An 18046-nucleotide genomic window follows, 5' to 3' on the forward strand; every position below is an offset into this window, starting at 1 on the left:
GTTTTAGGCTCAGGGCCAGGGCCCAGGGTTAGGGTTTTAGGCTCAGGGCCAGGGCCCAGGGTTAGGGTTTTAGGGTCAGGGCCAGGGCCCAGGGTTAGGGTTTTAGGATCAGTGCCAGGTCCCAGGGTTAGGGTTTTAGGGTCAGGTCCAGGGCCCAGGGTTAGGGTTTTAGGGTTAGGGCCACTGCCCACGGTTAGGGTTTTAGGGTCAGGGCCTGGGCCCAGGGTTAGGGTTTTAGGTTCAGGGCCAGGGCCCAGGGTTAGGGTTTTAGTGTCAGGGCCAGGGCCCAGGGTTAGGTTTTCAGGGTCAGGGCCCAGGCTTAGGGTTTTAGGGTCAGGGCCCAGGGTTAGGGTTTTAGGGTCAGGACCCCGGGTTAGGGTTTTAGGGTCATGGCCCAGGGTTAGGGTTTTAGGGTCAGGGCCCAGGGTTGGGGTGATTTCCAGGAAGTGACCTCACAGTGACTCAAGCTACCACTTACTGTTGATTGTGATGAAATGCCAGCTGAGGCACATGCCTTGGGGGCTAAGTGGTTGCTGCCCTTGACTACTATGAAGACTGGTGTGGGAAGGGTCGCTTTGGATGCACTTGAGCAGGGGTCCCCAACCCCTGAGCCATGGAGCCGTAAGGAGCCACACAGCAGGTGAGTGGTGTCGAGTGAGGGAGTGAGGGAAGCTTCGTCTGTATTTACAGCCACTCCCCTTTGCTCACATTCCCGCCTGAGCTCCACCTTCTCAGATGAGCAGCAGCATTAGATTCTCATAGGAGAACGCACCCTGTTGTGAACCGTGCATGTGAGGGATCTAGGTTGCGCTGTTCTTATGAGAATCTAATACCTATTGATCTGTCACTTTCTCCCATCACGCTCAGGTGGGACCATCCAGTTTCAGGAAAACAAGCTTAACACGCCCACTGATTCTACATTATGGTGAGTTCTATAATTATTTTATTATATATTCCAGTGTAATAATGGAAATGAAGTGCCTAATAAACGTAAATGTGCTTAAATCTTTTGGCCCAGCTCCTACCTCCCGGCAGCCTCGTCAGGCCCAGAACTCTCTCCAGTCAGCCTCTACAGACCAAGCTCATGACTCACAATGGCCTATTTAGGCCCATACCCTACCTCACGGCAGTCTCCGCAGATGAGCCTACTGCCTCACAACAGCCTCCACAGGCACAGCTCCATCGTTACAATGGCCTCTTTAGACCCAGCTCCTGCCTCCCAGCCTTCTCTCCAGGCCCTGAACTTTCTCCGTAAGTTGAGGTAGCTGGGACTGTAGGTATACATGACGATACTTGGCTAATTTTTAAATTGTTTTGCAGACATGGGGTCTCACTTTGTTGGCCAGGCTGGTGTCAAACTAATGGCCTCAAGTGACCCTTCCACCCCTGCCTCCCATCCTCGAGGTATGTGCCACCACAAGGAGCACTTGTTCAATTTTCTAAAGAAAAAATTTCCAAAGTAAGGCTGTGGGATGATGGCAGGAAGATAAAAGAAAAACAGAAGAATAAGTTAAAATGACTTATTCACACATATTCTTTTGACAGCAAGAAGAACTTTTAGTATATACATTCCTTACAAACAAACAAACGGCAGATAAACAATGTTGTATAGGAACTTCAACACACACTGTACAATATTCCCACTTTGCTGACATAAGTTATGGAAATTTCGTGGTTTCCTTGAGTGTCGCTAGCAGTATTTTGCTTCTCTGATGATTTTTATCAACTTCCTCATCTGTTAACTTCTCTCCAAAGTATGTCATGTCACGACATACTGCCGCTGCACGAACACGGCCAGTGTCTTCCTATTAAACATGTAGAATGCTTTCCTAATTTCTCTTTTTACTCTCTGTCTTTGTGTTCTGCATTTTCCTTACTTTTATTGTCAGAAACTCCAGAAAGTCAATCGTACTAATTTATCACGATTTGCTTTATTAATTTATACTATGCTTATATGGAATTTTGCCCAACAGACCTCATTACAATTTGGGCCAGGGCCCAGGGTTAGGGTTGTTTTAGGGTCAGGGCCAGGGCCCGGGCCCAGGGTTAGGGTTGTTTTAGGGTCAGGGCCAGGGCCCAGGGCTAGGGGTGTTTCAGGGTCAGGGCCAGGGCCCAAAGTTAGGGTTGTTTTAGGGTCAGGGCCCAGGGTTAGGGTTTTAGGCTCAGGGCCAGGGCCCAGGGTTAGGGTTTTAGCGTCAGGGCCAGGGCCCAGGGTTAGAGTTTTAGGCTCAGGGCGAGGGCCCAGTGTTAGGGTTTTAGGATCAGTGCCAGGGCCCAAAGGTTTGGGTTTTAGGGTCAGGTCCAGGGCCCAGGGTTAGGGTTTTAGGGTTAGGGCCAGTGCCCAGGGTTAGGGTTTTAGGGTCAGGGTCTGGGCCCAGGGTTAGGGTTTTAGGGTCAGGGCCAGCGCCTAGGGTTAGGGTTTTAGGGTCAGGGCCAGGGCCCAGGGTTAGGGTTTTAGGTTCAGGGCCTGGGCCAGGGTTAGGTTTTTAGGGTCAGGGCCCAGGGTTAGGGTTTTAGGGTCAGGGCCAAGGGTTAGGGTTTTAGGGTCAGGACCCAGCGTTAGGGTTTTAGGGTCATGGCCCAGGGTTAGGGTTTTAGGGCCAGGGCCCAGGGTTAGGGTTTTAGGGTCAGGGCCAGGTCCCAGGGTTAGGGTTTTAGGCTCAGGGGCAGGGCCTAGGGTTAGGGTTTTAGGCTCGGGGCCAGGGCCAAGGGTTAGGGTTTAAGGGTTAGGGCCAGGGCCCAGGGTTAGGGTTTTAGGGTCAGGGCCTGGGCCCAGGGTTAGGTTTTCAGGGTCAGGGACCAGGGTTAGGGTTTTAGGGTCAGGGCCTGGGCCCAGGGTTAGGTTTTCAGGGTCAGGGCCCAGGGTTAGGGTTTTAGGCTCAGGGCCCAGGGTTAGGGTTTTAGGGTCAGGACCCAGGGTTAGGGTTTTAGGGTCATGGCCCAGGGTTAGGGTTTTAGGGTCAGGGCCCAGGGTTAGGGTGATTTCCAGGAAGTGACCTCACAGTGACTCAAGCTACCACTTACTGTTGATTGTGATGAAATGCCAGCTGAGGCACATGCCTTGGGGGCTAAGTGGTTGCTGCCCTTGACTACTATGAAGACTGGTGTGGGAAGGGTCGCTTTCGATGCACTTGAGCGGGGGTCCACAACCCCTGAGCCATGGAGCCGTAAGGAGCCACACAGCAGGTGAGTGGTGTCGAGTGAGGGAGTGAGGGAAGCTTCGTCTGTATTTACAGCCACTCCCCTTTGCTCACATTCCCGCCTGAGCTCCACCTTCTCAGATGAGCAGCAGCATTAGATTCTCATAGGAGAACGCACCCTGTTGTGAACCGTGCATGTGAGGGATCTAGGTTGCGCTGTTCTTATGAGAATCTAGTACCTATTGATCTGTCACTTTCTCCCATCACGCTCAGGTGGGACCATCCAGTTTCAGGAAAACAAGCTTAACACGCCCACTGATTCTACATTATGGTGAGTTCTATAATTATTTTCTTATATATTCCAGTGTAATAATGGAAATGAAGTGCCTAATAAACGTAAATGTGCTTAAATCTTTTGGCCCAGCTCCTACCTCCCGGCAGCCTCGCCAGGCCCAGAACTCTCTCCAGTCAGCCTCTACAGACCAAGCTCATGACTCACAATGGCCTATTTAGGCCCATACCCTACCTCACGGCAGTCTCCGCAGATGAGCCTACTGCCTCACAACAGCCTCCACAGGCACAGCTCCATCGTTACAATGGCCTCTTTAGACCCAGCTCCTGCCTCCCAGCCTTCTCTCCAGGCCCTGAACTTTCTCCGTAAGTTGAGGTAGCTGGGACTGTAGGTATACATGATGATACTTGGCTAATTTTTAAATTGTTTTGCAGACATGGGGTCTCACTTTGTTGGCCAGGCTGGTGTCAAACTAATGGCCTCAAGTGACCCTTCCACCCCTGCCTCCCATCCTCGAGGTATGTGCCACCACAAGGGGCACTTGTTCAATTTTCTAAAGAAAAAATTTCCAAAGTAAGGCTGTGGGATGATGGCAGGAAGATAAAAGGAAAACAGAAGAATAAGTTAAAATGACTTATTCACACATATTCTTTTGACAGCAAGAAGAACTTTTAGTATATACATTCCTTACAAACAAACAAACGGCAGATAAACAATGTTGTATAGGAACTTCAACACACACTGTACAATATTCCCACTTTGCTGACATAAGTTATGGAAATTTCGTGGTTTCCTTGAGTGTCGCTAGCAGTATTTTGCTTCTCTGATGATTTTTATCAACTTCCTCATCTGTTAACTTCTCTCCAAAGTATGTCATGTCACGACATACTGCCGCTGCATGAACACGGCCAGTGTCTTCCTATTAAACATGTAGAATGCTTTCCTAATTTCTCTTTTTACTCTCTGTCTTTGTGTTCTGCATTTTCCTTACTTTTATTGTCAGAAACTCCAGAAAGTCAATCGTACTAATTTATCACGATTTGCTTTATTAATTTATACTATGCTTATATGGAATTTTGCCCAACAGACCTCATTACAATTTGGGCCAGGGCCCAGGGATATGGTTGTTTTAGGGTCAGGGCCAGGGCCCAGGGTTAGGGTTGTTTTAGGGTCAGGGCCAGGGCCCAGGGCTAGGGGTGTTTTAGGGTCAGGGCCAGGGTCTAAAGTTAGGGTTGTTTTAGGGTCAGGGCCCAGGGTTAGGGTTTTAGGCCCAGGGCCAGGGCCCAGGGTTAGGGATTTAGGCTCAGGGCCAGGGCCCAGGGTTAGGGTTTTAGGCTCCGGGCCAGGGCCCAGTGTTAGGGTTTTAGGGTCAGGGCCAGGGCCCAGGGTTAGGGTTTTAGGCTCAGGGCCAGGGCCCAGGGTTAGGGTTTTAGGATCAGTGCCAGGTCCCAGGGTTAGGGTTTTAGGGTCAGGTCCAGGGCCCAGGGTTAGGGTTTTAGGGTTAGGGCCACTGCCCACGGTTAGGGTTTTAGGGTCAGGGCCTGGGCCCCGGGTTAGGGTTTTAGGGTCAGGGCCTGGGCCCAGGGTTAGGGTTTTAGGTTCAGGGCCAGGGCCCAGGGTTAGGGCTTTAGGGTCATGGCCTGGGCCCAGGGTTAGGTTTTTAGGGTCAGGGCCCAGGCTTAGGGTTTTAGGGTCAGGGCCCAGGGTTAGGGTTTTAGGGTCAGGACCCAGGGTTAGGGTTTTAGGGTCATGGCCCAGGGTTAGGGTTTTAGGGCCAGGACCCAGGGTTAGGGCTTTAGGGTCAGGGCCAGGGCCCAGGGCTAGGGTTTTAGGCTCAGGGCCAGGGCCCAGGGTTAGGGTTTTAGGGTCATGGCCTGGGCCCAGGGTTAGGGTTTTAGGGTCAGGGCCTGGGCCCAGGGTTAGGTTTTCAGGGTCAGGGCCCAGGGTTAGGGTTTTAGGGTCAGGGCCTGGGCCCAGGGTTAGGTTTTCAGGATCAGGGCCCAGGGTTAGGGTTTTAGGCTCAGGGCCCAGGGTTAGGGTTTTAGGGTCAGGACGCAGGGTTAGGGTTTTAGGGTCATGGCCCAGGGTTAGGGTTTTAGGGTCAGGGCCCAGGGTTAGGGTGATTTCCAGGAAGTGACCTCACAGTGACTCAAGCTACCACTTACTGTTTATTGTGATGAAATGCCAGCTGAGGCACATGCCTTGGGGGCTAAGTGGTTGCTGCCCTTGACTACTATGAAGACTGGTGTGGGTAGGGTCGCTTTGGATGCACTTGAGCGGGGGTCCCCAACCCCTGAGCCATGGAGCCGTAAGGAGCCACACAGCAGGTGAGTGGTGTCGAGTGAGGGAGTGAGGGAAGCTTCGTCTGTATTTACAGCCACTCCCCTTTGCTCACATTCCCGCCTGAGCTCCACCTTCTCAGATGAGCAGCAGCATTAGATTCTCATAGGAGAACGCACCCTGTTGTGAACCGTGCATGTGAGGGATCTAGGTTGCGCTGTTCTTATGAGAATCTAATACCTATTGATCTGTCACTTTCTCCCATCACGCTCAGGTGGGACCATCCAGTTTCAGGAAAACAAGCTTAACACGCCCACTGATTCTACATTATGGTGAGTTCTATAATTATTTTCTTATATATTCCAGTGTAATAATGGAAATGAAGTGCCTAATAAACGTAAATGTGCTTAAATCTTTTGGCCCAGCTCCTACCTCCCGGCAGCCTCGCCAGGCCCAGAACTCTCTCCAGTCAGCCTCTACAGACCAAGCTCATGACTCACAATGGCCTATTTAGGCCCATACCCTACCTCACGGCAGTCTCCGCAGATGAGCCTACTGCCTCACAACAGCCTCCACAGGCACAGCTCCATCGTTACAATGGCCTCTTTAGACCCAGCTCCTGCCTCCCAGCCTTCTCTCCAGGCCCTGAACTTTCTCCGTAAGTTGAGGTAGCTGGGACTGTAGGTATACATGACGATACTTGGCTAATTTTTAAATTGATTTGCAGACATGGGGTCTCACTTTGTTGGCCAGGCTGGTGTCAAACTAATGGCCTCAAGTGACCCTTCCACCCCTGCCTCCCATCCTCGAGGTATGTGCCACCACAAGGGGCACTTGTTCAATTTTCTAAAGAAAAAATTTCCAAAGTAAGGCTGTGGGATGATGGCAGGAAGATAAAAGAAAAACAGAAGAATAAGTTAAAATGACTTATTCACACATATTCTTTTGACAGCAAGAAGAACTTTTAGTATATACATTCCTTACAAACAAACAAACGGCAGATAAACAATGTTGTATAGGAACTTCAACACACACTGTACAATATTCCCACTTTGCTGACATAAGTTATGGAAATTTCGTGGTTTCCTTGAGTGTCGCTAGCAGTATTTTGCTTCTCTGATGATTTTTATCAACTTCCTCATCTGTTAACTTCTCTCCAAAGTATGTCATGTCACGACATACTGCCGCTGCACGAACACGGCCAGTGTCTTCCTATTAAACATGTAGAATGCTTTCCTAATTTCTCTTTTTACTCTCTGTCTTTGTGTTCTGCATTTTCCTTACTTTTATTGTCAGAAACTCCAGAAAGTCAATCGTACTAATTTATCACGATTTGCTTTATTAATTTATACTGTGCTTATATGGAATTTTGCCCAACAGACCTCATTACAATTTGGGCCAGGGCCCAGGGTTAGGGTTGTTTTAGGGTCAGGGCCAGGGCCCGGGCCCAGGGTTACGGTTGTTTTAGGGTCAGGGCCAGGGCCCAGGGCTAGGGGTGTTTTAGGGTCAGGGCCAGGGCCCAAAGTTAGGGTTGTTTTAGGGTCAGGGCCCAGGGTTAGGGTTTTAGGCTCAGGGCCAGGGCCCAGGGTTAGGGTTTTAGCGTCAGGGCCAGGGCCCAGGGTTAGAGTTTTAGGCTCAGGGCGAGGGCCCAGGGTTAGGGTTTTAGGATCAGTGCCAGGGCCCAGGGTTAGGGTTTTAGGGTCAGGTCCAGGGCCCAGGGTTAGGGTTTTAGGGTTAGGGCCAGTGCCCAGGGTTAGGGTTTTAGGGTCAGGGACTGGGCCCAGGGTTAGGGTTTTAGGGTCAGGGCCAGCGCCTAGGGTTAGGGTTTTAGGGTCAGGGCCAGGGCCCAGGGTTAGGGTTTTAGGGTCAGGGCCTGGGCCAGGGTTAGGTTTTTAGGGTCAGGGCCCAGGGTTAGGGTTTTAGGGTCAGGGCCAAGGGTTAGGGTTTTAGGGTCAGGACCCAGGGTTAGGGTTTTAGGGTCATGGCCCAGGGTTAGGGTTTTAGGGCCAGGGCCAAGGGTTAGGGTTTTAGGGTCAGGGCCAGGGCCCAGGGTTAGGGTTTTAGGCTCAGGGCCAGGGCCTAGGGTTAGGGTTTTAGGCTCGGGGCCAGGGCCCAGGGTTAGGGTTTTAGGGTTAGGGCCAGGGCCCAGGGTTAGGGTTTTAGGGTCAGGGCCTGGGCCCAGGGTTAGGTTTTCAGGGTCAGGGCCCAGGGTTAGGGTTTTAGGGTCAGGGCCTGGGCCCTGGGTTTGGTTTTCAGGGTCAGGGCCCAGGGTTAGGGTTTTAGGCTCAGGGCCCAGGGTTAGGGTTTTAGGGTCAGGACGCAGGGTTAGGGTTTTAGGGTCATGGCCCAGGGTTAGGGTTTTAGGGTCAGGGCCCAGGGTTAGGGTGATTTCCAGGAAGTGACCTCACAGTGACTCAAGCTACCACTTACTGTTGATTGTGATGAAATGCCAGCTGAGGCACATGCCTTGGGGGCTAAGTGGTTGCTGCCCTTGACTACTATGAAGACTGGTGTGGGTAGGGTCGCTTTGGATGCACTTGAGCGGGGGTCCCCAACCCCTGAGCCATGGAGCCGTAAGGAGCCACACAGCAGGTGAGTGGTGTCGAGTGAGGGAGTGAGGGAAGCTTCGTCTGTATTTACAGCCACTCCCCTTTGCTCACATTCCCGCCTGAGCTCCACCTTCTCAGATGAGCAGCAGCATTAGATTCTCATAGGAGAACGCACCCTGTTGTGAACCGTGCATGTGAGGGATCTAGGTTGCGCTGTTCTTATGAGAATCTAATACCTATTGATCTGTCACTTTCTCCCATCACGCTCAGGTGGGACCATCCAGTTTCAGGAAAACAAGCTTAACACGCCCACTGATTCTACATTATTGTGAGTTCTATAATTATTTTCTTATATATTCCAGTGTAATAATGGAAATGAAGTGCCTAATAAACGTAAATGTGCTTAAATCTTTTGGCCCAGCTCCTACCTCCCGGCAGCCTCGCCAGGCCCAGAACTCTCTCCAGTCAGCCTCTACAGACCAAGCTCATGACTCACAATGGCCTATTTAGGCCCATACCCTACCTCACGGCAGTCTCCGCAGATGAGCCTACTGCCTCACAACAGCCTCCACAGGCACAGCTCCATCGTTACAATGGCCTCTTTAGACCCAGCTCCTGCCTCCCAGCCTTCTCTCCAGGCCCTGAACTTTCTCCGTAAGTTGAGGTAGCTGGGACTGTAGGTATACATGACGATACTTGGCTAATTTTTAAATTGTTTTGCAGACATGGGGTCTCACTTTGTTGGCCAGGCTGGTGTCAAACTAATGGCCTCAAGTGACCCTTCCACCCCTGCCTCCCATCCTCGAGGTATGTGCCACCACAAGGGGCACTTGTTCAATTTTCTAAAGAAAAAATTTCTAAAGTAAGGCTGTGGGATGATGGCAGGAAGATAAAAGAAAAACAGAAGAATAAGTTAAAATGACTTATTCACACATATTCTTTTGACAGCAAGAAGAACTTTTAGTATATACATTCCTTACAAACAAACAAACGGCAGATAAACAATGTTGTATTGGAACTTCAACACACACTGTACAATATTCCCACTTTGCTGACATAAGTTATGGAAATTTCGTGGTTTCCTTGAGTGTCGCTAGCAGTATTTTGCTTCTCTGATGATTTTCATCAACTTCCTCATCTGTTAACTTCTCTCCAAAGTATGTCATGTCACGACATACTGCCGCTGCACGAACACGGCCAGTGTCTTCCTATTAAACATGTAGAATGCTTTCCTAATTTCTCTTTTTACTCTCTGTCTTTGTGTTCTGCATTTTCCTTACTTTTATTGTCAGAAACTCCAGAAAGTCAATCGTACTAATTTATCACGATTTGCTTTATTAATTTATACTATGCTTATATGGAATTTTGCCCAACAGACCTCATTACAATTTCTAACCTGTTTTATTTTGTTTTTTTTTTTTCTGAGACAGGGTCTCCCTCTGTTGTCGAAGGCTGGAGGGTGGTAGTGCTATCGCAGCTGAGTGCAGCCTCAACCTTCCAGGCTGAAGCGATCCTCCCTTCTCAACCTCCCACGTGGTTGAGACTACAGGTGCTTGCCACTATGCCCAACTAATATTTGGTATTTTCGCATATGTGGATTCCAGAGGGGTGACAGCGAAACATGAGTAAGCATGGATTTTGGTATATGCGGAGATGGGGGGCTGTAACTAATTCTGTATACTGAGGGACGGCAACTGTTTATGATTTTACAATTACGCTGTAGGATACATACTGTTGCATAGCCTTGAAAATAATAATTTTTAATGGAGTGGAAGAATAATAGTAATATTGCTAAAAGTAGCAGCTGCCCAGGTGTGGTGGCTCACACTGGTAATCGCAACACTTTGGGAGGCTGAGGCAGGATGATGGCTTGAGGCCAAGAGTTTGTGATAGGCCTTGGAAACAAAGGGGGAGTCACCATCCCTACAGAAAAATACATGAATTAGCCTAGTGTGGTGGCACGTTCCTGTAGTCCCAGCTACTTGGGAGGCTGAGGTGGGTGGATCACTCAAGCCCAGGGAGGCTGAGACTGCAGTGAGTCATGATCAGGCCTCTGCACTCCAGCCTGGGTGACAGAGTGAGACCCTGTCTCTAAACAACAAAAAAGTAGCAGCTAACATCAACTGACCTTTTATACCAGGTGCCTATTGATACCATAGTTTAATTTCTTAGGACCGTTTCTTATTTCACTTACCAACTCTGTCTTCAGTTACTCCCAGATTTTTACTGTGTGTGTACAGATGACCTTTTGTTTAGATTGAATTGTCTCCCCAGAAGTAAGATTACTGTGAGTCATGGTGAATGGACATTCTCATTACCCTTGATGTAAATTGACAGGGTTTTGGGTGCCTCCGAGCTATAATCTTAGCACTTTGGGAGGCTAAGAGAGGAGGATTGCTTGAGGCCAAGAGTTGGAGGAGGCAGTATGGCAGTATGGTGAGACCCTGTCTCCATTATTTTAAAAAATTGACAAGCTTTACCCGGGAAGGCTTATACACAATTTAAACACCCCTCATAGTATAAGAAAGTGCCCATTTCACTGCACCTTTGCCAGCACAGGGTATTATAATTTAGTAAGTCATTTTTTGTTTGATTATTTTAAATAGATAAAAGACCTCATATTACTTGTCACATTTCAACATCTTTCCTTAGCTTATTAGCTCTATCTCTTTTCTGTCTGTAAATGGTTGTTGTTGTTTTGTTCTTTGAGACAGGGTCTTGCTCTGTCACCAGGCTGGACTGTAGTGGCATAATCATGCCTCGCTGCAGCCTTGACCTCCCAGGCTCAAACTTCAGCATTCCGAGTAGCTGGGACTACAAGTGTGCACCACCACTCCCAGCTAACTTTTTTCTTCTTTTGGATAGAGACAGGTTCTCACTGTGCTGTCCAGACCGGTCTCTAGCTCCTGGCCTTAAGCAATCCTCCTGCATTAGCTTCTCAAATTGCTGGAATTTCAGGCATGAGCCACCATGCCTGGCCTGGGCTAGTCGTGTATTCTCTAGAGTTCTCTTTACTTTGTGCTAGCCAATCTCTCATTATGCTGTTCACCTGTTATAATGAATAATTCTCCGTATTAAATTTTACCACTTTAAACTTTTGAGTGGTTTATGCTTCCTGATTGGACTCTGACTAATATGTTAGGAAGGGTACCAGGAGATAAACCCACACAGATGGGATTTGGGCATAGGTTTGGTTTCCCAGGGGGCAGTGCTGAGCTCTTTGCCAGTGGGAAATGGGATGCTGGTGATTTCCAGGAAGTGACCTCACAGTGACTCAAGCTACCACTTACTGTTGATTGTGACGAAATGCCAGCTGAGGCACATGCCTTGGGAGCTAAGTGGTTGCTGCCCTTGACCACTATGAAGACTGGTGTGGGAAGGGTCGCTTTGGATGCACTTGAGCAGGGGTCCCCAACCCCTGAGCCATGGAGCCGTAGGGAGCCACACAGCAGGAGGTGAGTGGTGTCGAGTGAGGGAGTGAGGGAAGCTTCATCTGTATTTACAGCCACTCCCCTTTGCTCACATTCCCGCTTGAGCTCCACCTTCTCAGATGAGCAGCAGCATTAGATTCTCATAGGAGAACGCACCCTGTTGTGAACCGTGCATGTGAGGGATCTAGGTTGCGCTGTTCTTATGAGTATCTAATACCTATTGATCTGTCACTTTCTCCCATCACGCTCAGGTGGGACCATCCAGTTTCAGGAAAACAAGCTTAACACGCCCACTGATTCTACATTATGGTGAGTTGTATAATTATTTTATTATATATTGGATATATAATACGTATATATATATTTATATATATGTAATAATGGAAATAAAGTGCCTAATAAATGTAAATGTGCTTAAATCTTTTTAAGCAGATTCTTCAGGCCCAGCATCTGCCTCACTGTGGACCCCCCAAGCCAAGCTCCCAACCTTTCAGCAGCTTCTACACACCCAGCTCCCGCCTGCCAGTGGCCTCTTCAGGCCCATGGGGCTCATTCCTCACAACAGCCTTTCCAGTCCCAGTTTTTCCCTTCCGGCGGCCTCTCCGGGCTGAGAACCTCCTCAAGTCAGCCTCTCCAGACCCACTTGCACCCTCCAGGCGTCCTCTCCGGGCCAAGCTCCTCTTCCTGGCTGCGTCTCCAGGCCTGACTCCTGCCTCTCAACAACCTCTTTGGACTCAGTGCCTACCCATCTCCTGGCGTCCTTGGTCGGCCCACAGCTTCCTCAAGCCAAGCTCCCCAGGCCCAGGTCAGGCCTCACGGTGCCCCCTCCACGATGAGCTCCTGCCCTCCAATGGCACCTGCAGTCCCCAAATGGTCTCCGGTCGGTGGGCTCCTCCACGCCAAGCTTGGGCCTCCCGGTGACCTCTGCAGGCCCAAATTGTCCTGAAGTCAGCATCTCCCGGCCGTGCCTCCCAGCAAGTAAGCAAGCTCTTTTGGCTCAACTCCTGCCCAGCTCCCAACCGCCTTTGTAGGTCCCGAACTTTCTCCAGCCAAGTTCTTTGGGCCTCATTCCTGCAGCCCGGTGGCCTGTACGGGCCCAGCAATGGTTGGAGAATGGCCTCTGCAGGTCCCGCTCTTGCCTCCCAGGGGCCTCTCCAGGCCCAGCTCTCGCCCCCACGGCGGCCACCCGGGGCCAAGTCCCTGCCTGCCTCCCAGCAGCCCGCATGCGGCCCAGCTCCTCCCTCACGGTGGCCTGTTGATGCCCATGCCTCTGGTACCCTGCCCAGAGGCATGAGCCCCTGCCACACACTGGCTCCTCCCATGCTGAGAGAGGTCAGCGTGAGCCCTTGCCTCACACCGGCCCCTCCCACGCTGAGAGAGGTCAGCGTGAGCCCCTTGCCTCACACCGGCCCCTCCCACGCTGAGAGAGGTCGGCGTGAGCCCTTGACTCACACCGGCCCCTCCCACGGTGAGAGAGGTCAGCGTCACCCCCTTGCCTCACACCGGCCCCTCCCACGCTGAGAGAGGTCGGCGTGAGCCCTTGCCTCACACCGGACCCTCCCACGGTGAGAGAGGTCAGCGTCAGCCCCTTGCCTCACACCGGCCCCTCCCACGCTGAGAGAGGTCGGCGTGAGCCCCTTGCCTCACACCGGCCCCTCCCACGCTGAGAGAGGTCGGCGTGAGCCCCTTGCCTCACACCGGCCCCTCCCACGCTGAGAGAGGTCGGCGTGAGCCCTTGACTCACACCGGCCCCTCCCACGGTGAGAGAGGTCGGTGTCACCCCCTTGCCTCACACCGGCCCCTCCCACGCTGAGAGAGGTCGGCGTGAGCCCTTGCCTCACACCGGCCCCTCCCACGCTGAGAGAGGTCGGCGTCAGCCCCTTGCCTCACACCGGCCCCTCCCACGCTGAGAGAGGTCGGCGTGAGCCCCTTGCCTCACACCGGCCCCTCCCACGCTGAGAGAGGTCGGTGTGAGCCCTTGCCTCACACCGGCCCCTCCCACGCTGAGAGAGGTCAACATGAGCCCCTTGCCTCACACCGGCCCCTCCCACGCTGAGAGAGGTCAACATGAGCCCCTTGCCTCACACCGGCCCCTCCCACGCTGACAGAGGTCAGCCTGAGCCCCTTACCTCACACCGGCCCCTCCCACGCTGACAGAGGTCAGCCTGAGCCCCTTACCTCACCCCGGCCCCTCCCACGCTGAGAGAGGTCGGCGTGAGCCCTTGCCTCACACCGGCCCCTCCCACGCTGAGAGAGGTCGGCGTGAGCCCTTGCCTCACAGCGGCCCCGCCCACAGTGAGAGAGGTCAGCGTCAGCCCCTTGCCTCACACCGGCCCCTCCCATGCTGAGAGAGGTCGGCGTGAGCCCTTGCCTCACACCGGCCCCTCCCACGCTGAGAGGTCGGTGTGAGCCCCTTGCCTCACACCGGCCCCTCCCACTGTGAGAGGGGTCAGCGTGAGCCCTTGCCTCACACCGGCCCCTCCCACGGTGAGAGAGGTCGGCGTCAGCCCCTTGCCTCACACCGGCCCCTCCCACGGTGTGAGAGGTCGGCGTGAGCCCTTGCCTCACACCGGCCCCTCCCACGCTGAGAGAGGTCGGCGTGAGCCCGTTGTCTCACACCGGCCCCTCCCACGGTGAGAGAGGTCGGCGTGAGCCCTTGCCTCACACCGGCCCCTCCCACGGTGAGAGAGGTCGGCGTCAGCCCCTTGCCTCACACCGGCCCCTCCCACGCTGAGAGAGGTCGGCGTGAGCCCTTGCCTCACACCGGCCCCTCCCACGCTGAGAGAGGTCAGCGTGACCCCCTGCCTCAACAGGCCACCGTGAGGGAGGAGCAGGGTCGCACTTGGGCTGCTGTGAGGCAGGCAGCGACTTGGGCCTGGGAGGTCGTGGTGGGGCGAGAGCTGGGCTTGGAGACTCCCCTGGGAGGCAACAGCAGGGCCTACAGACTCTGTTCTCCAGCCGGAGCTGGGACTGTTCAGGTACTGGGAGGCGGAATGTGGGTCTGAAGAGCTTGGTTGCAGAAACTTCGGGGTCTACAAACGCAGGCGGGAGCTGAGCCAAAAAAGCTTGTTTGCTGGGAGGCGGGAGATGCAGCCAGGAGAAACAGCTGTGCCTGCAGAGGCCGCCATGCGGGAGGCGGAGGCCGGGCCTCCTCAAATCGGCCTCTCCAGACCCACTTGCAGCCTCCCGGCATCCTCTCCGGGCCCAGCTCTTCCTCCCGGCTGCGTCTCCAGGCCTGACTCTGGCCTCCCAACAACGTCTTTGGACTCAGCTCCTGCCCAGCTCCCAGCAGGCCCAAGTCGTCGTCAAGTCGGCCTGGAATTGGGCCCGGAAGAGCAGCAAGTCGGCCTCCCCGGGCCCAGCTCCGTCCTCTCGGCGGCCTCTCCAGGTGCAAAACTTCCTCGAGTCAGCCTCTCCAGGCCCAGCTCCTCCTGCCTCCCAGTGGCCTCTTTCAGCCCAGACCAGCTCATGGCTCTCGGCGGCCTTCCCAGGCCCCGCTTTTGACTTTTGGTGGCCTCTTCAGGCCCAGAACTTGACCTCCAGTGGGCCTTTGCAGGCCCGGCCTCCTGCCTCTCGAAGGCCTGCACGGGCCCGGACTCACAGCGGACTCACAGCGGACTCTCCATGCCCAGCTAGCTCTCGCCTCATTGCGGCCTCCCGAGTCCAAAGCTCCTGCCTCTCGGCCGCTTCGGCAGGCCCAGCTCCCGCCTGCCAGTGGCCTCTTTAGGCCCAGCTCATTCCTCACAACGGCCTTCCCAGGCCCCGTTTTTCCCTTCCAGCAGCCTCTTGGCCTCTAATTTGTTTATCTTTTGTGTATAAATCCCAAAATATTGAATTTTGGAATATTTCCACCATTATGTAAATATTTTGGTAGGTGATTTATTTGGGGTGAGTTTCTGCACCAAGCCCGAATTTTTTATTTTATTTTACTTATTATTTGGTGTTAAACAGGTTTAATGATGGTCATGGCAACTTTTTGGCACAATGAAAAATATCGCCCATGATCAACGTGTTCTGTTCTGGGGAAGGGGGCAAAGGCAGGGTGAATCACTTTCTTAAAAAGTATAGCTCAAGTTGGGAGTGCAGAGGGAATGGGGAGAAAACCCTCCCACTGCCTGTGTCGAAGTGCAGGAGCCCCCACCCCCATACTCACCTGAGTCCAGCCCCCCTCTGCCTCCCGGGTGGCTCAGCCCAGCTCCTGCCTAGGAAAGCCTTAGTGTTGGGAGGGACCCTGATGACTGAGGAGCCTGGTAGCTCCAGGTCGCCCACACTTTCAGGTCTCTTGCCCCAGAAGGTGGCAGGATCCATTGGGAGGAAACAGGTCGCCTTGGAAGGCATCCGTGGGTCCCCATCCGCAGGGGTAGGGGCCATCGGGGGCCCGCTCTGCTGCCTTGACCATACTCCTGGGCTTTGAAGGCTCCTGGGCCCAGTAAGAAGGAGGTGGGTGCCAAGGTTGAGGAGGAAGCATCCGAGTATGTGTAGGGGGAGGACAGGGTGGGACCATAGACTTTGCCAAAAGCTGCAGGTGGATCGGGGGGCCCTGGGGGCTCAGCATCCAGCAAGGGATGGCAGGAGTAAAGGAGGAAGGAAGGACAGGTGCAAATGCCTTCCCACCAAAGCCCTTGTTGCCCTCTGGCTCCTCCCTAGAGTTGTCCCCACTCTCAGTCAGTCACCCACTCCTTGAACTTGAGATCAGTGTCAGTGGTGCTAAAGCCATCATCAGCAATGACATCATCACCCCCTCCTCCTCATGGATGACCGTGTGCTCCTCGTCACTCGCTATGTCCTCACTGGCCATGTGCTGGGAATGAGCATCTCAAGTGGGCAGCAGCAGGGCTGCCCACTGGTCACCTCCCTCACCAGGGGCTGCAAAGTGGCCTGGAGCTCCATACTGAGTAGAAGGCTTTGGGCCAGAGTATGATGCAGTGCCAGACACCACCTGTGTCAGTTCCTGTAGTGCCTGATGGTCTATTTCCCTGCCGTCCGGGCTGTGTACCCCCCTGTGGGAGAAGGCTTGGGCCAGGCTGAGCCAGGTTCCCTGACTGTGTGCAGCCGTTCTGCCCCACAGAAGCTGCTCCTTGGTATCCGAGCTCTGGAGTGTTTAGGCTGCAACTGACAGGAGTTCAGAGGACACCCCAGGGGCAGTGGCAGTGCCCGTCTCTGATATGCTCCGCTCCCACGAGCCCTTGTTACACTCCTGCTAGCCCCTGGCTTGTGGGCTTGGCCTCTGAGCTGGACTTCTTTCGATCCTTGTTGCAAGTGGGCCACCTTCACCTGGAAGGCCAGGTCATGGTATTTCTGCATCTCATTGGGCCCCAGGGTGTACCACCGCTCGCTCAGCATCTGGCTGACGGTCCGGATATCCTGGTTGGAGTGACCCTGGTGTGCCCTGCCAGGGCCTGGTGCCACTTGCTGAAGATCATGACCGCCACTCATGGGCCACCGGATGTGGTCCTTGTCCCATTTGTTGGGGCTGCGTCCATCCTTCTCAGAAGATGAGTCCTGTTCCTTGTGCAGGGCACTGAGGGACTGGGCCTGACATCATCTGAGTGGTAGAGGCAATTGGGTGTCAGGAGACATGATGGAGAGGAAAGCATCATCATGGTCATTCTTTGTCTCACTGTCCAGCAGGGACTCCCCTGAGGGGCCCAGGGCTCCTCCTCCATGGTGGGAGGTGAGCTTTTACCAGGTTCCACCAACCCCAAAGTGTGTGGGGTTGCGGGCCCTGGGCTTTCAGGGCAGGTGGCTCCAGGGGGCCGCCCAGGGTCAACACTCCCTGTCGCACCTGGTGGATGCTCATGAGCAACAGCTGCCAACTTGGCAGGTTGTTTTCTCTGGTTGGAGGCCACTGAGTGACTGGCAGGTTGCTGGGCCTCGTGTGGCTGCAGGGAGGGGTGAGGAAGGGGTTGGAGTACCAGGGGAACATGGCCACAGAGTGACCTTCCACATTCCTCCACACGAACATGCTGACGCCACGGGAGGCCTCACTGAACGCAGGCCTGGGGGCCGAGTACTTGGTCCGGGCAGGGGGTTCCTGGCAGGGGCTCACACCTCGCCCCCTCCTCAGCCAAGGTGGCTTGGGCCCAGAGAAGGGGGTGTTGGAGAGGAGCAGAAGGCCAGGCCTCAAGTTTTGTTTTTTTTGTTTGTTATTTTGTTTTTGAAATGTAGTTTGACTCTTGTCACCCAGGCTGGAGTGCAGTGGCACGATCTCAGTGGCCTTCATACCTGGCTAATTTTTTGTATTTTTACTGGAGGTGGGGTTTTGCCATGTTGGCCAGGCTGGTCTTGACCTCCCGACCTCAGGTGATCCACCCACCTCAGCCTCCCAAAATGGGATTACAGGCATGAGCCACT

General features: G+C 53.4%; 1 long non-coding RNA gene and 1 pseudogene across 2 annotated transcripts; one reads left to right on the forward strand and one right to left on the reverse strand.

Moving 5' to 3' along the window:
* The first annotated feature begins 434 nt into the window (after positions 1-434).
* On the forward strand, positions 435-9669 carry LOC134758392 (uncharacterized). 2 transcript variants are annotated; one of them, XR_010133576.1, is made up of 10 exons: positions 435-640; positions 868-925; positions 1019-1251; positions 3414-3471; positions 3565-3797; positions 5987-6044; positions 6138-6370; positions 8532-8589; positions 8683-8915; positions 8985-9669. It is a non-coding gene; the product is annotated as an uncharacterized lncRNA (long non-coding RNA). The 2 variants fall into 2 exon arrangements; XR_010133577.1 differs by lacking the exons at positions 8532-8589; positions 8683-8915; positions 8985-9669 and adding an exon at positions 6440-6921.
* Positions 9670-14111: 4442 nt separating this feature from the next.
* Positions 14112-17684, reverse strand: LOC115933026 (protein capicua homolog; annotated as a pseudogene).
* Positions 17685-18046: the final 362 nt, after the last annotated feature.

This window comes from Gorilla gorilla, chromosome 3 (assembly GCF_029281585.2).
Source record: "Gorilla gorilla gorilla isolate KB3781 chromosome 3, NHGRI_mGorGor1-v2.1_pri, whole genome shotgun sequence".
Classification (NCBI taxonomy): domain Eukaryota; kingdom Metazoa; phylum Chordata; class Mammalia; order Primates; family Hominidae; genus Gorilla; species Gorilla gorilla.